General features: G+C 37.2%; 1 long non-coding RNA gene across 1 annotated transcript in view; it reads left to right on the top strand.

Moving 5' to 3' along the window:
* LOC118932370 (uncharacterized) overlaps nucleotides 1-21,705 on the top strand; it is a 130,847-nt gene that overhangs the window by 51,605 nt on the left and 57,537 nt on the right. Inside the window, exon 2 of the long non-coding RNA XR_005032744.2 lies at nucleotides 5,977-6,037. This is a non-coding gene — a long non-coding RNA (uncharacterized LOC118932370). The remainder of the gene's footprint in view (nucleotides 1-5,976; nucleotides 6,038-21,705) is intronic.

Here is a 21,705-nt window from a genome sequence, read left to right as displayed (position 1 = left end):
CTCTGTGTTAAGAGTTTTCCATGTGAAGATCTTGCCAAACAGAGACCACAGCAAAAGCCAAGACTCTGAGGCCACAATGAGCTAGGTATGTTTGTGGAACAGAAAAAAAAGGCTGATGTAGCTAATGAATGTTTGAGGATAGGGGACAGTGGTAAGGATGACAGGTAAGAGCCAGATCAGAGAATTTGTCAGGATCAGATTCCTTAAGCCTTGTGGGCCATAAGAAACACTTTAGATTTATTCCGGAAGCCATTGGTAAGTTTTAAGCATGAAAACTATATATGATACACATTTCCAAAAGATCACCCTGACTACCTAGGGGACAATGGAAAGGAGCACAAATTATCAAATAGAGACAAAAAATGAATTCCCATTGAATATCTTGTGCTTAACTTTTATCTTTATCCATTTTATTTGTGAGCCCTACATAATTACTTAATTTAGATTTTATGAAAATATTATTTCTCCGAAATTGATATAATAAAAAAATGTTTGCCTTTGTTGTGGAATCCCAACAATAGTTTTTGCTTCATTTTACAAACCTTTGTAAAGTCTTGTTATGTGACAGACAATGTGGTGCAAATATAATCAGGACAACATATCAAGACCCTGTGAGGAATCTCCCCAGGTTCCCCAACTCCCTGCTTCTGAAGACCATTTCACTGTCATTCCAGTGAACCCTTACTCGGTCATCAGCCCCATTAATCCTTTTCATTTACAGACTCGGCTCTAAATTCCTCAGCTTTCTTGGTTTCTTGTCCCTGCATCCCCATTCTGTTTAATACAGTTGATCAGAACTTGACTTAAAAGATTTAACCTTCTGGAACTGTCAGAGATTTGACCCTGTAGGACTTGAGTCTCTTTTTATCACTGTCCATGAGGTATGTGTGTGGATGGGGGGCTATAGTGGGAGCTGTGAGAATTGGGAGGAAACAATCATTTCCCCAAGTTAGACTGAAATTCTCAATGAGTTCAGCTGGGTTGTAGCATCAGAGGAGCAGGAAGAAATACGGTTTCTAGATTCCATCCCATTGCAGGGAGTCACCTGGCCAACATGCTTTTCCTTTCATGGGAAATGCAATAGTTAGAGACAAGGTACAACATAACCTCCAGATTCCAGGAAACCAAAGTTGCCCCCCAACATAGTTTGAGATAGGTTGAGGCACTGCTATTAACAGCCTATCGAAACCAACTTGGGAACTTATCCCCTTCATTTATCATATATAAATATATGCAGGCAGTCCTTGCTTTGCACTGTTCCAATATGCATATTTCAGTAACCATGATTTATTTAAATAACCATGTGTTAGACACTGTCCCTGGAAACCTAGTTAACATTTCCATTACCACAGTATACTAGCTGTGAATAACACATAAAGTACAAACTTCACTGCTAGCTTTTTCAATCTACCAATCACTGCTTAAATAACAGATCATATCCTGATCGATGACTAATCATATCACTTGTTTCAAAGGTTATCGGTGATCAGTCACAGCATATGTCACTCATTCACACACAGTTGACAGCAAAGCATGTAGTTGTGTTGCCTCCTTGTCTCCCAATGATAAATCCACATGAAATTTTACAAAAATAGGTAACTGAAAGAAGGAATTGACTGACAAACGTGAAAGTATAGCAAAGAAGTGAAAAGTAGTAACACTGGAAATGAAATTTGACTCAAACATTCAAGAAGTTATAGAAACAATAGTTGATAGTGGAAATCTTGACACTGATGCTGTTAGAGGGACTTAGGTGTACAGTCAGAGTTACTTAGAGAAGGCAAACATAGAGCCATAAATGCGTACTGTGGCTGTGACAAAGAGGATGAAGGAGTCACAGAGGAAGTGCCTGATGTGGCAAAACACTTCACATTAAAGATGCTCTCAAAAATATTTCATAACACTGAAAGAGCCCAGGATAAAATGTCTAGAGCTGACCAAAATTTGTCAAGGCAAAGAAAAGATGTCTTGCATACATCATAAGTCAAGCACAAGAAAAATAAGATAAGCACTCTGAAAACTACTTATAATAAATTTTTTTACAAAGAAATAAAACATTGAACTCTCAATGTCTGTAATATTTTAATTACAATAAACTCAATAAACATTAACTTTGCAATTCTTTTTCCTTTCACTCTACAGTACAGTTATGGCCAACAGTTAAAGAGTGTTTAATGTTTGATGGAAATTTTTAAAGGTCATAAAATAATTTTAAATTTTCCATTCATTATGAGTATTACTTTGCACAGTTTCAGTCTGTATGGTTGTTTTCACAGTCCTGAACTACTGTGCAAGGTGAGAATCGCCTATACTGAGAAATCAGCACACATCAGCTCCATTCAGTGGACATCATAGCTCTTCTGGGTTTTATGTATTTTGTCTTAGAAACTGGTTTTATTCCTTTCTGCTGTTCTGTAATGCTGTTAAGTCATTTCGAATGCAATCATTTCATGGAGATAACCTTGCTAGAATGGAGAGCCTGGATATAATGCTCATTCAGTTCTTCCCAAAATTTTCCCTTTTTAGCTGAAAACTGTTTAACAGTCATTTCTTAATAATAACAGTAAGATTAGAAACTAACTCTCAAAAATGAGGAGATTAAGAAAATAACATTTCATTTCTGCAGTGTATTGCTTATATCTGTTTAGAAAGATCATGTAGAAGAACATTAAAATAAAGTAAAAGGTTTTTAGGAATATCTTACTGTGGGAAAAGGGGACAAAACACTGTGCAAATGATTCCATTTTTGTAAAATACACATGTGTGTATGTGTGTACATACACACACATATATGTATGAATACATGTACAGAAATAATCATAATGAGGGTTATAATAAAAATATCAAGGATGGCTATCGGGTGGAAGGAAGATAAGAAATTTTTTTGCTGCTGTGTTTTCTGATTTGTCTACAATGGGTATGTAATACGTGTGTAGAAAGTCTATTGCAAAAAATTTTTACTCTTTTTACCTTTATTTTTATTTAATATTCTAATATTAAAAATGAGCAGTGAAGCAGACATTAGGTTGTGTTTTTTAACTTTTTCAACCTTTCCCACTTGCTTTCCTTCCTGTCGTAGGCTCAAAATATTTCCTAATGAGTCAAGCAGTCTTGGTTCTGACGCTCTAAAAAATATATATTCAAAAAGACCACCTTTTCTAGGATCAGAGCTAAGGCACATAGGAGTTTAGAGGCACTGCAGGAGTCACTGAACTCAAAAGCTCAGATTTCTTTGCCTGTAACTTGTGTTCCAGGTCCCTGGCAATGCTGGATGCAGGCCCTGCTGATGGACCGACGAAACCATCTGTGCTGCGTACATGGCATGGCCTGCATCTGATAAGTTGAAAATAGTTGACAAAATCCACATGCATAAATAAATCAGGAAAATGGTAACAAAGCTACAGATGTTTACTATCTTCCTAGACAGCCATGTAAACATAATCTATCAGAAAAACAATGCCTGCTGGACTGTCTGTCACATTCACACACTTAAATGATTTTTTTAGAAAACTACTTACTAAACATTAATTACATGCCAAGTCTTATGCTTAGTGCTTTATTTCATTTTCTTATTTAATCCTCACAAAATCCTTATAAACAGAGTACTACTATGGAAACTGCAGCTCAAAGATGTTAAGTAATTCATCCAGGGTCAAACGCCAAAACCATTATAATAACCCATTATAATAAATAAAAAGCATTTAGTATTCTGTAATAAACAAGAACACATGGCTATATTTCAGGTTTATATGTCTACTTATTTAGAACTGTACTTGGCTAAAAAAAAACCTTTCATCTGCAAACAACCAACAAAACATGACATGATAACTAGTTGTAGAACAATGACTATGTGTGAAAATGTTTTCTAGAAAACCTCTTATAAATGTATTTATTTCATTAACTTCTTACATAATTGCCAATTGTGTATAAGGAAGAAACATTTTATTTAAAGCATGACAATTTTAGCACTGCTTTTAAAAGCAGCTTTGGATAAAATTTGGCAAAAATAATGAGAAACAATAAGAGGAAATTAAAGTAACATTTTGTTTCAGTAAGGAAGAAAAAAATCATTTTGATCAGCCAAAAATAAATTTTAACTAGAAATTGTAAGAGAATAACAAAACTAATAGCATTCCTTTTAGACAATTCACTGTATCTCCCACCTCCTCATATAGACAAAATTCTATCAAGGTTAATGATTCTTACTAAAGACATTACTCCTAAATTTCTATAACTGTCACTTCTGCTCCGATATTTGTTTCTTACTGCAGAAGCTCAAAACCCTTTTTTTTCCCCTTGGCCTTCCATCTCTGACCTTTCGAGTCTTCCTGAAATCAAATTGCCAAATCCTGTATTCTCCTTGCAGAGCTTCTCCTAATTCTCCTAATGTAATTTAGACTGACAGGGCTGAGCTACAGTTTTCAATAAATATCTGCAGATGAAAAGGGCGGACCGAGGAGGCACTCCACACTAGTTCCCAAGTGGACAGAGCCAGACTAGTGAGAGCCCGTCCCCGTCCCTGGTGTTGGCGCCCCAATTGTTACCCATTTGCAACTTTAACTGTTGCTAGTCTCCAGTGCTGGGTGCTCAGGCTTCCTGACTATATGAAGGCAGATTGTTTTTATTATTAACAACAGCTAGGATTTATTTATAGAGTGCTTTACTGTGTGCCAGGCACTTTGCAAGGGACTTTATTGGACTTAACTAATTAAATGATATATCTATGTGCTTTCTGCATTTGGGGCAATTCAGTGTCTAAATAGTGACTAAGAACAAAAGCAGTACTTTGTTCTCATCTCATCCTCATTCTTTAACCAATAAACTTTTATTGAACACCTACTATGCATTAGGAATTAGTGTAGATCTCACCTTTGTGGAATAACAATTCTTGGGAGCAGACACATACAAATAAATACTGTAGTGTAATATATATTAAGAAATATGTATGATTCAAATGCTATAAAATTCACTTTTTAAGATGTGCAGCTCAGTAATTTTTAAGTGTATTCACAATGTGCAACCATCTAATTCTAGAACATTTTCATCACCCCCAAAAGAAACCCTATACCCATTAGCAGTCATTCCCCATTCCCATGCCCTCCCCCTACCAAGCCCCTAGAAACCACTAGTGTAGTTTCTGTTCCTATGGATTTACTTGTTCTGGATATTTCAAACAAATGGAATCATCATGAACAATAACAATAGAAAGAAATATGCACTAAGTAATTACATTTAAGAAATGGGGACTATTTCAATCTGCCTAAGTAAATTTGTTAAAAGAATCTTCTACCTTCTCTAGCCCACTTCGTTATTAGAGTTCTATAAGAAGGTGGTGTGGAGGACAATTTCTATAATCTTGAGTTTCATTGGAAAAGAGCCATCCAGAAAGAGTGGAATCACATATAGACATTAATTACTCTCACATTCAGTTCAGTATTTAACACCCTGCCAGGCAAGGCTTAAGTATGTCTGCTTACGTCAGTTTTTCAACAAGTAAATCAAGAACACATCAATAATATTGTATTATAATTAGCTCTAGTCATTTTAGATTTATTAATAAATCTTATATTTATTGATAAATGAAATAAAGGAATGAAAACTGTTTCTGAACTATTGCTATTCCACACAACTCAAAATAAAAAATTTCAATCCCTTTCAAGCTTCCAGAGCAGTTTATTAAAAGCATATTGAGATTTAACAATAAACCACTATCTTTTACAATTAGTTATCTAAATCAGTATTTTTTCTTAGTGAACAACCAAAAAATATTCAACTATAAGTTGCATGTTGAGATTGATATGATTGCAAATACTGTCTAGAGACCCCAATATCAAGTAACTATGTTCATTAAAACAGACTCATGTAACTCACAAATTAAATTAATAATGAGCAAATACTATAAATTTGAAACTATAAAATAAATTTATATTTATAAAATTGTCCCCTTTATCTGATTAACCTATATAATTTTTGCAGAGTCAGTGCCTGGTGAGAAATGGATATAATGTGATTCTGGAGAAATCTTAAATGTAGACAGGTAAGGGAATATATTTTCTTCTTCTAAGTCTTCATTTATTCAACCTCACATGTTAGTAGGAGAATGAGTTTTTCATTTTAATATATTTGTATCTCCATCCTCATCATGATTTGAGTATCCATTCTTGATGAAGCCATTGATGCTAAAATCAATGAGTGAAAGTTATTGGGAAACAGGATATTCACATTATTTACATGATAACAAAGAATCACCTCATAGGTTATTTACTAATTTACAAAGGAGAAACAATGCCTTTATTAAAGAGAGATCTTTCATAAACTACCTTCACCAAGTGATTAAGTTCAGTTTAATATGCCTCCAAAGGTGATAAAGTGGGAAGTATAGAACACTACCTACGTAGTATTCTTCACAAAAAAATTTCAAGAATCTAATCATAAGGAAGCAGTCAGTAAAATCCAATCTATGAGACATTCAAAGACAACTGAAGACTCTTCAAAATGTTCCTGTCATGAAAGTCAAAACAGAGGTTCAAAATTAAGGAAAATATATCACAACTAAATGTAAAAAATGAACTCTGATTGTATTTTAAAAGAAAAGGCTCTGAAAGACATTTGAAAGGAATTGAAAAATTTTAATATACACTCTATATTAGATATTATTAGATAGGTGCATATCACACCACTTTTTAAATTCTTGCGAGTAAAAATGGCATTATAGTAATAAGGAAAATGTCTTTATTCTTAGGTGATAAATACTAATGCACTATATAGAGGGGGAGTGACATGATGTTACAGCTTACTTTCAAATGCCTCAAGGCAAAAAAGGAAACTGGAGAGGATATGTATATTCACGTAGCTAGACAGATAATCCATAAGAGCACACAAATGTTATGAAATATTAATAATTTGTGAATTTAGGTGAAGAGCATGTGGATGTTCATTAAGGTATTCTTTCAACATTTCCAAAGACTTAGAATTTTTCAGAACAAAAGGTTGCGGAAAACGAAAGACAGAGACTGGTGTCACTGAACAAAATTGTCTGAATATTCTGACCTCAGCATCACTTACCACATCAAGGGGATGTTTGCCCACACTGTTCACCAAATAAGGCTGATTAACAAATTAATAGTGTTAGCGAGTCAAGAAAGCCCAAGTTAGACTACAGAATGGCTGCACACTACCTAGTTAGCCTCATCAAACTTCAGTTGAGAACTTCATTGCCTTACCTCACTAAAAAAGAAAATGCCTGAACAACAATGTTAACCTCTCTCTCCAAACACAAGAAAGAGCTTTACAGTACATGGCATTTAGCACCAAAGGAATTATGAACTACTTGCTAAGATTAGTTACATTTACTTACTCACTGTAAGGAAAAATATTTGCCTTTTTAACAAGATTCTTTGAATTCCCAGGACAGCATAACTGATCCAGCAAATTTCGTTGTGGGAAGTAGAGCGGGAAAGGAAATAGACATTTTGGAATCCTAAATCATGGCCTTCAGGAAGTGTAGACACTTTGGCTTTCTATCCTCAAAGTTCTACCTTCAAGGCTGACAAAAAGGTTTTGAATATTGAACAAGTTTTAACTGCCCAGAGTTCAGTGTAAAGGGAGCATTTATGTTTATAGCAGGGCTTTGCTTTTCAATTCTAACCTCCTGTGGTAGTACCAGCTCTATCTAACCCTAAGTGTCCCTGGCTCATGGGCAACATTTTAGCCGCCTGTCGGTATTCAAAGGGTGGTGAACTGGAGTCACAGCGGAAACCCAGTGGGATAGACATTCACCTCAATTGTCGTTTGTAAGGCTGAGATAAACAGGGCAGCCACTGAACAACAGTAAGTGGACCTTTCTTCCTCTCACAAGAGAAACAAATTTTAAATATGAAAGATTGAGGACTGCTGGAGATTAGACACCAAAGAACTGAACTCTTAACAGCAGGTGGTGTCAGTGGGGCTTGTCTTCTGAAAAACATCAGATCCTTTCAGGACCATGTAAAACACTTCTGGTTCCTATGGTGATGCAGATAATACTTTGTCAATCACTGTGCTATCTAGATCTACATTAAGTAGTTTAAAAAGTACCTTGAAATGCTTGAAGGTTAAATTAGTTTTTCCTCTAAATTTCTTGGTGTCAACAGTAGCTGTGATAATTGGAGTAGGGATACTTCAGTTTCTGAGAAATACTGACCAGAATTTCTTGCCTCTAGGAAGGCTAGAGAAAGAGAAGCCATTAACTGTGAGTCCCTTCCCAACAGCCCCAGACACTAATCAAAGCACATGTCTCCAGAGTGGAAGAGACTGAGTAATTCATTAGTCTTCAGGCTGTGCCCAGGCCCTCACTTAACGAGGTCATTCACTGCAGTATTTCCTGATCTCAAGGATAGCAGCTTATTTGTCTGGTCCGTCCTTAATTAATTTGTTTCTTAGGAAAAGGAATTTTCTAATAAAATTTTGTAGAAACGTTTCCACGAGTCCAAGGCAGACATAAATTGTGCCACTGACCGATAACAAAGGCTCTTTTTTGTGGTGTTAGAGTAACCATTAACCACACATTTTGTGATTGGGAGAATGGAAAAGATGGACATTCTGTTCTTTTTCTTTCACTGGTGTTTGCACTTCTTAATTCTACTAACAGTAAATAGAGTTTTGACAAGTTGTGAAATTTAAAAAATTGAATTTTCAGGCAGATAGAATTTCAGTTTCATCAAATGCCTAAACTGGTCACACTACAGTCTTCTGTGTATCACACCTGGTACCCGTGCTGGCTTGTGGGTTGCATTGGGATTGACATCCATCATCCTCACAAGGAACCCTTCCTCCCTGGTCTCATCCCATTGTTCTTCAATGTGGTACAACTGCTCCAAAGGCTTTGATTGGAGCACAGGTGTTCTCCACATGCTTCAACTTTTACAAACTTACTGTGTGGCTTCTGTGCCTCCAGGAGTTATTTTCAATGAGTTTGTGAATATCCTGTTATCAGGACATGTAATTATTCATCAGAGTAAGGAACGTATTATTATTAAGCATTTCATACACTATATGACCTACACTGAAAAAATCATTTCAGTACACTATAGTGTATATATATATATATAAAATATGTAAAAGTTGTCAGAAAAATGAAGTATTTCTGCCACTGATAAAATTACAAAAGAAAAAGAGAAACCAGTTTTTGTTTGAATAACATCGTTTATTTAGTGTATAAAGCATTTGTGGTTTTACTTTATAAAAGATCATAAACACATTTGTTCATTTACATTACATGAAGTTGACACTATGTTTTGCCTATTTTAAGACCATAATTATAGTAATAATAGCTAATATAACCTGAGCACCTAAGGCCTGCCATACCTTTATTAACTTGTATTGTATCAATCTCATCAAGTAGAATCTATTACTGTTCAATTTTGCAAATGAAGGAATTAAAATCTGGTGAGGTAACAAATCAAGGATAACAGGAAGGCTATTCTGACTTACTGTAATTCCTGGGACCTTGATTGATCATATGCCACAGCCACCCTTGTCCCTAAATTTCATATTATTTTCTCACATTTCATGCAAGTTTGCAAGTATATTATAAGTCTTCTTGGGGAACCATTAACAAAATAGCATAGACTGAGTAGTTTAAACAACAGAAAGTCCAAGATCAAAGTTTCATTCTGAGGCCTCTTCTCCTCGCCTACAGGTGGCTGCCATCTTGCTGTCCGCTCACGTAACCTCTTTTCTGCGCACCTGAAAAGAGGGAACTCTCTGCTGTCTCTTCTTATAAAGATGCTAATTTTATTGAGTCCTATCCTATCTGGTCAGGACCCCACCCTTATGATCTCATGTTACTTTATTTCCTTAGAGGTCCCATCTCCCAATATAGTGACACTGGAAGTTAGGGCTCTAACATATGAATTGGGTAATCATGGAGCAGTCATGGATGGGGAGATACAGTCAGTCCTTAACAACAGGTGATAGTGTATTTCCAAAAGAAAATTACTCCAAGTTCATTAAAATGTTTACATATAGATAATGTCTCTCAACTCCAAAAATTTCTCCTTAAAAAAACCTACAATATTACAAGTACTGCAAACTTCATATGGACAAAAGGATTTAAGAACTGAGATTCTTCATAGAAAAAAATGCATTAATCAAATCATGTTATAATCTAGGCACATGTATACTTATACATTTAGAGATTAGCAAATTCCAAATGATGGAGATAAGAAATTATCAGTTGTAGCATTTTCCAGAAATGTAGTTTGTACTTCTTTTTTAAGTAAGCCTAATCATTGAATGATTTATATGGAAAAAACAAGGGGCTAGCAGTAAGCATGTGTATTATATACAGTTCTTGATTCAACAGACAGGAAGATAGATATCTAGAAACAAAGCTCTGAGGCCTCCATAAAAACATGTGCTATTAGAATTTCGATTGTCTGACATGGTTCAGATCCTGCTCAACTCATTAGGATGTTCACCGTTGATATTTTTCACCAGCACAATGAAGCACACCACAGTATTTGAAATCACAGCCTGTGACATTGCTGTTACAAAGCCTTCTGCTCCCACAGTGGTGAATCAAGATAAATGCTATGGATTTTCTCAGATTTATTCTTTCACCAGGTTGGTCAGGCAGAGACACCTCTATGCATCTATGCATCTACTTTAGGACCTCTTAGGCATCTATAATATCTATTAGCAAGTGCCAAATTAGAGTATTTCAAGAGAAACATTTTGTCTGGATGAACTAGTAGCAGCTTCCTGCTCTCACAGAATATCAGTGTGAGGGATGACAAGTTGGCTGACAGTACAAGTCATTTATCAAGTACATAATTAAATAGATAGTGAAATACAGATGATAGATCGATAGACCTTTCTACTAGTCTACCAAACTTCCAATTTAATGAAAATTACAAAAGATAACAATTTATTTTGTGCCAAAGGGAAAATGGGCTTAGCTCTGAATTTATTTCTTTTGAGTTCACTTTTTCTTTTTTCCTTTCTCCCTACTTCTTATCTGACTATGGTCCCTGGGAACCAGAGCAAAGTTAAGAAATATCAGGTTGGGGGCAGGGGCCAGTCATTCACATGCCTCTAGACTGCTCATCCTTTCCATGTCAGACTGAAAAACTGTTTTTCCCTTTGAGATTAATATATTGGAATCAAATGAATTGCAAGAAAAGGTTTTTGTGCTTTATTCTGATTTAATTCCAAGCTATTTGGCTTGACCTTTATTTGTCTTGCCAACTTTCTACGCTTACCGTGGCATCTCTCCTGATCAGCAACAGGACTGCATAGGTTTGTCAGCCTGCAAGTCAGTTAAGGTAGACCTGGCCACCTGCCTCCCTATTAGGACTTCCTCCCTGACCATGAGCTCACATCATCCAACGCCAACCAGAAAAATTCCAAATCTGCCATTCTTTCGGGAAGATCATGGCCCCTCTTCCCACTCCCTTCTGCTGGCTCCTTGGGATCAGGTAGCTGGCTTCTTCAGCTTTGTACCCAGAGCATTTTTTTCCTTTGGACATGAATGTTGTTTCTCACTAAACCATTGACATTGAATGAGACACTATGAATTATATTACTTTTATTTTCTTAAAAAAAAAACATTTCCCATAAAAATGATATTCCCAAATTCCATAGATACTTACTATGCAGTATATTAATGGATATAAGACTTAGTAGTCCTTGCCTTAGAGAAAACTGTGCATAAGCATATTACTATAACACATAGCAACTAGTATATGAAAGGTATAAAAGTTCCCACTATAATGGAGCCCAGAACAGAAGGAGGAATGAATTATGAGTGGGAGAGTTACCATTAGGGTGAGAAAGACAGTATGTGAGCCAGTTCTCTGTAAGGATAGGAAGAGGAAGGAATGGGGAGTAAGCAAGAAGCTTCCAATGCAAACAATAGAGAATTGACAAGGCGTGGAAGATGGACTTTTCAAAAGGCATTAGTGAAAAAAAGATGGTGGCATGAGAAGGGAGACAGAGGCTTCCTCCTAAAGCTGGATACAATTAGAAAATTTAATTGGTGCAACTAATCCTGAGAGAGCAACAGGAAAGAGGACGGCGTCAGACTACACACACCTGGAGAAAAGAGCAGACCTCACCGAATGGGTTAAAGTACCAGAGCTGTGGCTCCTGGGACCCGAGCCCCTCCCCCACCCCAGCTCAACGGCGTGAGGAAGACAAATGGAGCAGGGAGGGAGTGGAAGGCTTGGGACTGCTGAATACCTAGCTCAGAGATCTGCGCTGGGAGCACAAACCTACATTTCATGGTGCTTTCATGAGACTCGCATGACTACTGGGTTGGAAAGTTAATACAGGCAGAGTTCCTGGGAACACTGGGATTCTGGCTGCTTGTGGAAAGCAGGGATCCATATCCGGCTGCTCTGGGAAAAAATTTATACCTGTGTGACCGGCCCACTGGCTCAGGCAGTGGCGACAGACACAGCAGCCAGGAGGCGGGGAAGAGCCCTTTCCTACCCCCCAGGCACCAGTACCGCTCCCCTGTGACCTCCGACATTGCTTCAGGGACTCAGCAGCTCCAGAATAGAGCTTCTGGACACTAGAGGACACCATATACAAACATGAAATGCCAAAGGAACCTTGTCCAGACTAAAATTGTTAATACAACCCCAAGAAAGATTTAAATGATATGGACCTTGTGACTCTTCCTGAAAGGGAGTTCAAAATAAAAATCATCAACATCCTAATGGAGGTAAGGAAAGACATCCAAGAACTCTGGAATGAATTCAGGTCAGAGATCCAATCATTAAAGAACATGATGGAAGGTATTAAAAGCAGGTTGGATACGGTGGAGGACACAACAAATGAAATAGAATCTAGAGAAGAGGAAAACAATGAAGCTGAGGCACAGAGAGAAAAAAGGATCTCTAAAAATGAAAGAATATTGAGAGAACTGTGTGACCAATCCAAGCAGAACAATATTCGCATTATAGGGATACTAGAAGAAGAAGAGAGAGAGAGAAAGGGATAGAAAGTGTCTTTGAGGAGGTAGTTGCTGAAAACTTCCCCAGTCTGGGGAAGGACATAGTCTGTCAGGCCATGGAGATCCACAGATCCCCCAACACAAGGGACCAAGGAAGACAACAGCAAGACACATAGTAATTAAAATGGGAAAGATCAAGAATAATGACAGACTGTAAAAAGCAGCCAGAGGCAGAAATATGATCACATACAAAGGAAAGCCCATCAGACTAACATCAGACTTCTCAGCAGAAACTTTACAGGCCAGAAGGGAGTGGCATGATGTATTAAATGCCATGAAGCAGAAGGGCCTGGACACAAGATTACTTTATCCAGCAAGATTATCATTTAAATTTGAAGGAGGGATTAAACATTTTCCAGATAAGCAAAAGCTGAGAGAGTTTACCTCCCACAGACCATCTCTGCAGTTTATTTTGGAGGGACTGCTATAGGTGGAAGTGTTCCTAGGGTTGCATAGCTGTCACCAGAGGTAGTAAAATCAAGGTAGAGAGGGTGGAGCAGTTGATTGCGAGGCAAATGCAAAATTAAATTGACTATCACCAAAGTCAATCAAGGGATAGACAAAAAGTACAGAATTTGATAACTAATATATAAAGAATGAAGGAAGAAGAAAAAGGAGGAGAAATAGAAAAGAACCTTTAGATTGTGTTTGTAACAGCATACTAAGTGAGTTGTTAGACTCTTAGATAGTACAGAAAGTAACCTGGAACCTTTGGTAACCACAAATCTAAAGCCTGAAATGGCAATAAGTACATACCTATCGATAATCACCCTAAATGTAAATAGACTGAATGCACCAGTCAAAAGACACAGAGTCACTGAATGGATAAAAAAACAAGACTCATCTATACGCTGCTTACAAGAGACTCACCTCAAACCTAAAGACATGCACAGACTAAAAGTCAAGGGATAGAAAAAGATATTTCATGCAAACAATAGGGAGAACAAAGCAGGTGTTACAGTACTAGTATCAGACAAAATACACTTCAAAACAAAGAAAGTAAGAAGAGATAAAGAAGGACATTACATAATGATAAAAGGCTCAGTCCAACAAGAGGATATAACCATTATAAATCTTTATGCACCCAACACAGGAGAACCAGCATATGTGAAACAAATACTAACAGAACTAAAGGAGGAAATAGAATGCAATGCATTCATTTTTGGAGACTTCAACACACCATTCACACCAAAGGACAGATCCACCAGACAGAAAATAAGTAAGGACACAGAGGCACTGAACAACACACTAGAACAGATGGACCTAGTAGACATCTATAGAACTCTACACCTAAAAGCAACAGGATACACATTCTTCTCAAGTGCACATGGAACATTCTCCAGAATAGACTGCATACTAGGCCACAAAAAGAGCCTCAGTAAATTCCAAAAGATTGAAATGCTACCAACCAACTTTTCAGACCACAAAGGTATAAAACTAGAAATAAATTGTACCAAGAAAGCAAAAAGGCTCACAAACACATGGAGGCTTAACAACACGCTTCTAAATAGTCAATGGATCAACTACCAAATTAAAATGGAGATCCATCAATATATGGAAATAAATGACAACAACACCACAAAGCCCCAACTTCTGTGGGACTCAGCGAAAGCAGTCTTAAGAGGAAGGTATATAGCAATCCAGACATAAAGAAGGAATAACAAACCCAAATGAATAGTCTAATGTCACAAATATCAAAATTGGAAAAAGAAGAACAAATGAGGCCTAAAGTCAGCAGAAGGAGGGATATAATAAAGATGAGAGAAGAAATAAACAAAATTGAGAAGAATAAAACAATAGAAAAAATCAATGAAACCAAGAGCTGGTTCTTTGAGAAAATAAACAAAATAGATAAGCCTCTAGCCAGATTTATTAAGAGAAAAAGAGAATCAACACACATCAACAGAATCAGAAATGAGAAAGGAAACATCATGATGGACCCCACAGAAATACAAAGAATTATTAGAGACTACTATGAAAACCTATATGTAAGAAGCTGAAAAACCTAGAAGAAATGGACAACTTCCTAGAAAAATACAACCTTCCAAAACTGATCAAGGAAGAAACACAAAATCTAAACAACCAATTACCAGCAAAGAAATTGAAGTGGTAATCAAAAAACTACCCAAGCGAAAAACCCATGGGCCATATGGATTTACCTCGGAATTTTATCAGACATACAGAGAAGATATAATACCCATTCTCCTTAAAGTTTTCCAAAAAACAGAAGAGGAGGGAATACTCCCAAACTCATTCTATGAAGCCAACATCTCCCTAATACCAAAACCAGGCAAAGACCCCACCAAAAAAGAAAATTACAGACCAATATCCCTGATGAACGCAGATGCAAAAATACTCAATAAAATATTAGCAAACCAAATTCAAAAATATATCAAAAGGATTATACACCACGACCAAGTGGGATTCATCCCAGGGATGCAAGGATGGTACAACATTCGAAAATCCATCAACATCATCCACCACATCAACAAAAAGAAGGACAAAAACCACATGATCATCTCCATAGATGCTGAAAAAGCATTTGACAAAATTCAACATCCATTCATGACAAAAACTCTCAGCAAAATGGGTATAGAGGGCAAGTACCTCAACATAATAAAGCCCATATATCATAAACCCACAGCCAACATCATACTGAACAGCGAGAAGCTGAAAGCTTTTCCTCTAAGATTGGGAACAAGACAGGAATGCCCACTCTCCCCACTGTTATTAAACATAGTACTGGAGGTCCTAGCCATGGCAATTAGGCAAAACAAAGAAATACAAGGAATCCAGATTGATAAAGAAGAAGTTAAACTGTCATTATATGCAGATGACATGATATTGTACATAAAAAACCCTAAAGACTCCACTCCAAAACTACTAGAACTGATATTTGAATACAGCAAAGTTGCAGGATACAAAATTAACACACAGAAATCTGTGGCTTTCCTATACACTAACAATGAGCTAATAGAAAGAGGAATCAGGAAAACAATTCCATTCACAATTGCATCAAAAAAAATAAAATACCTAGGAATAAACCTAACCAAAGAAGTGAAAGATCTATACCCTGAAAACTATAAGACACTCTCAAGATAAATTAAAGAGGACACTAACAAATGGAAACTCATCCCATGCTCTTGGCTAGGAAGAATTAATATTGTCAAAATGGCCATCCTGCCCAAAGCAATATACAGATTTGATGCAATCCCTATCAAATTACCAACAACATTCTTCAACGAACTTGAACGAATAGTTCAAAAATTCATATGGCAACACTAAAGACCCCGAATAGCCAAAGCAATCCTGAGAAGGAAGAATAAAGTGGCAGGGATCTCACTCCCTAACTTCAAGCTCTACTACAAAGCCATAGTAATCAAGACAATTTGGTACTGGCACAAGAACAGAGCCACAGATCAGTGGAACAGATTAGAGACTCCAGACATTAACCCAGACATATATCATCAATTAATATTCGATAAAGGAGCCATGGACCTACAATGGGGAAATGCCAGTCTCTTCAACAGATGATGCTGGCAAAACTGGACAGCTACATGTAAGAGAATGAAACTGGATCACTGTCTAACCCCATACACAAAAGTAAATTCAAAATGGATCAAAGACCTGAATGTAAGTAATGAAACCATAAAACTCTTAGAAAAAACATAGGCAAAAATCTCTTGGACATAAACATTAGCAACTTCTTCATGAACATATCTCCTTGGGCAAGGAAAACAAAAGCAAAAATGAACAAGTGGGACTATGTCAAGCTGAAAAGCTTCTGTACAGCAAAGAACACCATCAATAGAACAAAAAGGTACCCTACAGCATGGGAGAATATATTTGTAAATGACAGATCCAATAAAGGGTTGACATCCAAAATATATAAAGAGCTCATTCACCTCAACAAACAAAAAGCAAATAATCCAATTAAAAAATGGGCAGAGGAGATGAACAGACAGTTCTCCAAAGAAGAAATTCAGAAGGCCAACAGACACATGAAAAGATGCTCCACATCGCTAGTTGTCAGAGAAATGCAAATTAAAACCACAATGAGATATCACCTCACACCAGTAAGGATGGCTACCATCCAAAAGACAAACAACAACAAATGTTGGCAAGGTTATGGAGGAAGGGGAACCCTCCTACACTGCTGGTGGGAATGTAAGTTAGTTCAACCATTGTGGAAAGCAGTATGGAGGTACATCAAAATGCTCAAACAGACTTACCATTTGACCCAGGAATTCCACTTCTAGGAATTTACCCTAAGGATGCAGCACTCTAGTTTGGAAAAGACAGATGCACCCCTATGTTTATTGCAGCACTATTTACAATAGCCAAGAAATGGAAGCAACCTAAGTGTCCATCAGTAGATGAATGGATAAAGAAGATGTGGTACGTATACACAATGGAATATTATTCAGCCATAAGAAGGAAACAGATCCTACAATTTGCAACAACATGGATGGAGCTAGAGGGTATTATGCTCAGTGAAATAAGCCAAGCGGAGAAAGACAAATACCAAATGATTTCACTCATCTGTGGAGTATAAGAACAATGGAAAAACTGAAGGAACAAAACAGCTGCAGAATCACAGAACCCAAGAATGGACTAACAGTTTCCAAAGGGAAAGAGACTGGGGAGAATGGGAGGGTAAGGAGGGATAAGGGTGGGGAAGAAGAAAGGGGGTATTATGATTAGCATGTATAATGTGGGGGGTAGGGGAAAGGCGAGGGCTTTGCAACACAGAAGACAAGTAGTGATTCTATAACATCTTACTATGCTGATGGACAGTGACTGTAATGGGGTTTGTTGGGGGAACTTGGGGTAGGGGAGAGCCTAGTAAACATAATGTTTTTCATATAATTGTAGATTAATGATAACAAAAAAAAAGGCATTAGTGAAACAATAAAGAATTACAATTTGCCTACAGAAACCAAAGTTTCCTGTAGGCCAGATGGATTAGGCTCAAGTGCTATATACTCAGATTTTTCACTTTATTCTGTACACCAGTGGTTCCCAAAAGCTGGTCACTGGCCAGTGCCAGTTTGAATCTATGTTTTCACTGGACTGGGGATAGGTAAGAAAAATAAAGTAACTTGTGAGTGTTTTTTATGAAAACAAATACATTCAATTCAAAGGTATTTTCCTTTATTGTGGGATTATGTCTTTCCTATATTTAGAATCAAATGCAATTGCTTTAATGAAGCAATGATAAGAGTAGATGTCAGTTTGGTAGGAGGTTCTAATGTTCTTACTTGGCAAGATAAGAACTGGCAGCACTGTTATGAGATCCCAAATATATTTTTATTTCCCTACTACATGAGATCCAAATTTGGGGGGCCACTTCCAAAGGTAATGTGTACCATTGGAAGAGGGATACTATGGTGGAAATTATTGGAAACACAGCTCTGAAAGTAGTAAACTAAAAGAGAAAAGAAAGGAAAAAGACAAAAAAAGAAAAAAGGAAGAAAGGAAGGCAGTAAATAAGAAAGATAATGGCAGCATACAAGGAAAGTTGCAAATATATTTCATATGTATAAGTACACAAAGTTGCAAATTTATGGCAAAGCAATCAGAACCTAATCCAGGACACTGACAGAGAGAATTGAAAGAAAGCAATGAATGCGAGATATAGAATCTACAGGACTGGCAATCAAGTTACTGTACAAAAATAAATAAGAAAGAACTAGCAAAGATTTGGAGGAGACCTGGAGATGTGACATTGGGCCATGTGTGATTGGGCCTTGGGAAGTACACCTGGGAGTCATCTGCATAAAGGTAAGAGCTGAGAGAGAACAGTCAAAGAAAAGGGGGTGGAAAAAACAGCTCTTGAGTGGAAAACACCTCCAGTACTGATGCTCCTTTATTTTTTTAGCTCCTCTGATGAGAGAGACCAAGAATGACATTTATCTTTTCTGGATATACCCTAATCAGTGAATTTTGATATTTTCTATCATCATTTCCTTATTGGTTAACCTCTAATCCTATTATCTTGAAAAAGCTCATGGTTTCTCAAGATCCTCTCTATTAGTGCCATATATTTCGAGTTCAGCATCACATCAAGTTGGGATGAGCTGAGAAGTTATGAAATTGTCATTTGAGCCTAAGAGATTCAAGTCTTCCCATCAAATATAAGGAGAGAGAAAGAGTGAACTAGAATGACACTTTGGCTTTGTAAGAAATTGTGCAACACTGACAAAACAAGGACACTCAGATTTTAAAATTCTTTGGAGATATTTTTTGTCCTAGATATTAGGGTTGTGGCACAATTTATTTTCTGCCTGGTAATAATAGGTATTGTCTTTTGAGCATATACTATATAGTCAAGCATTTGACAAGCAAAACTTCATGTAATCTTCAGAAAAAGCCTATCAGGTACGTCATTTTAGAATGGCTTTTTGACACGTGATAAAAGCAATATCAAGAGAAGATAAATTACTAGTCCAAAGTGACCAAGAAGAAAGTGACTGAGCTGGGATTAGAACCCAATTGTGTAGATTAGGTTTCATTAGTAAATGACAGAGAACCCAGACAGTCAGTTTAAGGGAAAAGGGCATTTATGAGTTCCTATAACTAAAACAACCAAGAGCAGGACAAGGGCTAGCTCCAGAAGGAACTTAACAAATAACTCACACATTGTCATCCACATACGGTGTCCCTCTCTTCATCCCTACCCAGATGTCTCTTTGTGGGCTCCATTTCCAAACAGCCTCTCCTGTTGTGTTGTAAGAATGTCCCCAGCAGATCCAGCCTGATAGCCAGGCTCAACCTAGACCAACAGGAAGAGGAAAAGCCTGTCTCTGGCCCAGCAGTCCCAGGAAAAGCCTCCTCGAACCTTCCACTGTGACAGGGTCACAGGCCTGTCCGTGCTGGCCTCACTGAAGTTTGAGCAATGCAATGCACCGAACAGCCCACCTGGAGCCAAGAGTACAGTAAGCCAGGATGCTATTCACATCATCAGTAAACAGCTCTGACAATTCAACTTTCTTGCTGAAGAACCTGAGGTTTTAACCACTATATTTTTCCAGCTAAACAATGATGATCCATAAAAAACAGAGATGAGGCTTGTACATTGAAAGGAGGAAACCGCTTTTGGAGCATCCTTCATGATTTCTTTAAAAGTTTGCTTTTTAAAACTACCAACACCTTGACTGGGAGAAATGACATATGGGATGAACTAGACTATTTCTGCTGTGGTTGCAATAGAAATGAACACTCTCCTTTTGGGGAGCAGAAAGGAGAAGGGGAGACATTGTACATTGGTCGGGCATCATTCTTGAGGTGACTAAGAAAGAGACGCAGGCCTGTTTCTCCCTTTTAAGCCAAGTGTTTACACCAGAGTCCAAATCCAAATTCTTGTCCATCTGGAAGATTTTTTTCCATTTTCCCCCTAATACCCTGGATTTAGATTGAGGTAGTGTAGCGTTAGCGTCCACTGCTCCGTTTATCCTTTCAGAGCCTGTTGAGGATCCCACTAAGGTACCAATCTCATTTCTGTAGCAGGTTCCTTCCTATGAGCAAAGGACAAAAGAGAGAAGCTCTGATCCTATTTATGATTGTCGCTTTCTATTTCTCCTGGAATATTAACTTCCCGGTGCCCTCTTCATCTCAGAATTTTTCTTTCCTTTAATTTCAGCTGACTCTCTGACATATTATAGTAAGGAATGAACGAAGTATATGAATGCTTGTTATTTCTTGGGTATGATGATGAAATGGCTTATAATGCATTAAATCCCAGTATTTTGTTCCGTAAGAATTCAGCTAAAAGTCTATTACTTCCTTTTCTTTAAAACCCCAACATCCTAACCAATACAGTATTCCCAGACAAATGAAACAGTTCACTTCTGTCCTTTCTGTTGCAGTGAATGTAGAAAAGAAGACTCTATATACTTTAATGGGGTGAATTTTAAATGAGAATTGAAACGCCTGTGCTCTTTCATAGTTTCAACAACTCATTGAACACTTTGTTTAGACTCAAAAATTCTATAGGAATAGTGAATATATACCTTTGCATTTAAAGAACAAAATAATGTTCTTACTGAAATTTAAGCATAAGACAAATGGTGAACTATATCCAAAGAGAGAACTGGGTTGTGCTTTCTCTTTGTTCCAGAAGGCTGTCAGATATAACTGAAGCAGTTTTATACAACATTCCTTTCCTGGGGGCCTTTTGTTCCCCCCAGTCTTTACTTTTCTCTTTCCCAATTGCTTTCTGATACTGAAAAAGTGAACTGAAATTTCTCAGAGGAAAAGAAAAAAAAAATAGTGATAATATGGACGACTGTTCTTCACTTTCATTGTTTTACCCTAAGATAGCAGGGATAAATAGGAAGGCTGGGTCCCTGGACTGGCCTCAGGTCCCATCCCAGAGGCTTAACCTCCCACTTTCCCCTGCTCTGTCACCTATTGGGACACTAATGCATATGCCACAACTTTCTTATTTAGTGAATGAATAGGTAGAGCATCAGTGCACGTGGGATGGCCGATCAGGAGAGGGCAAGATAAATCTGTAGGCAGAGTCAGCAGGCCTTAAGTCTCCTGCAAAACTGAAGTACTGGACACAGACAGAAACAAGAGACAGAAAGCAAACATTTCTCCCTTGAGGAATTTATTCAAAATTTGAATTTTTGCAATCAGAATATCTTTAAGATGCTATTTTAATTTCAGTATGGATATAATTTTTTAATGATATTTGGGAA

This window comes from Manis pentadactyla, chromosome 2 (assembly GCF_030020395.1).
Source record: "Manis pentadactyla isolate mManPen7 chromosome 2, mManPen7.hap1, whole genome shotgun sequence".
Classification (NCBI taxonomy): domain Eukaryota; kingdom Metazoa; phylum Chordata; class Mammalia; order Pholidota; family Manidae; genus Manis; species Manis pentadactyla.
Note: the sequence above shows the minus strand (reverse complement) of the source record. Positions and strands in the feature narration are given on the sequence as shown.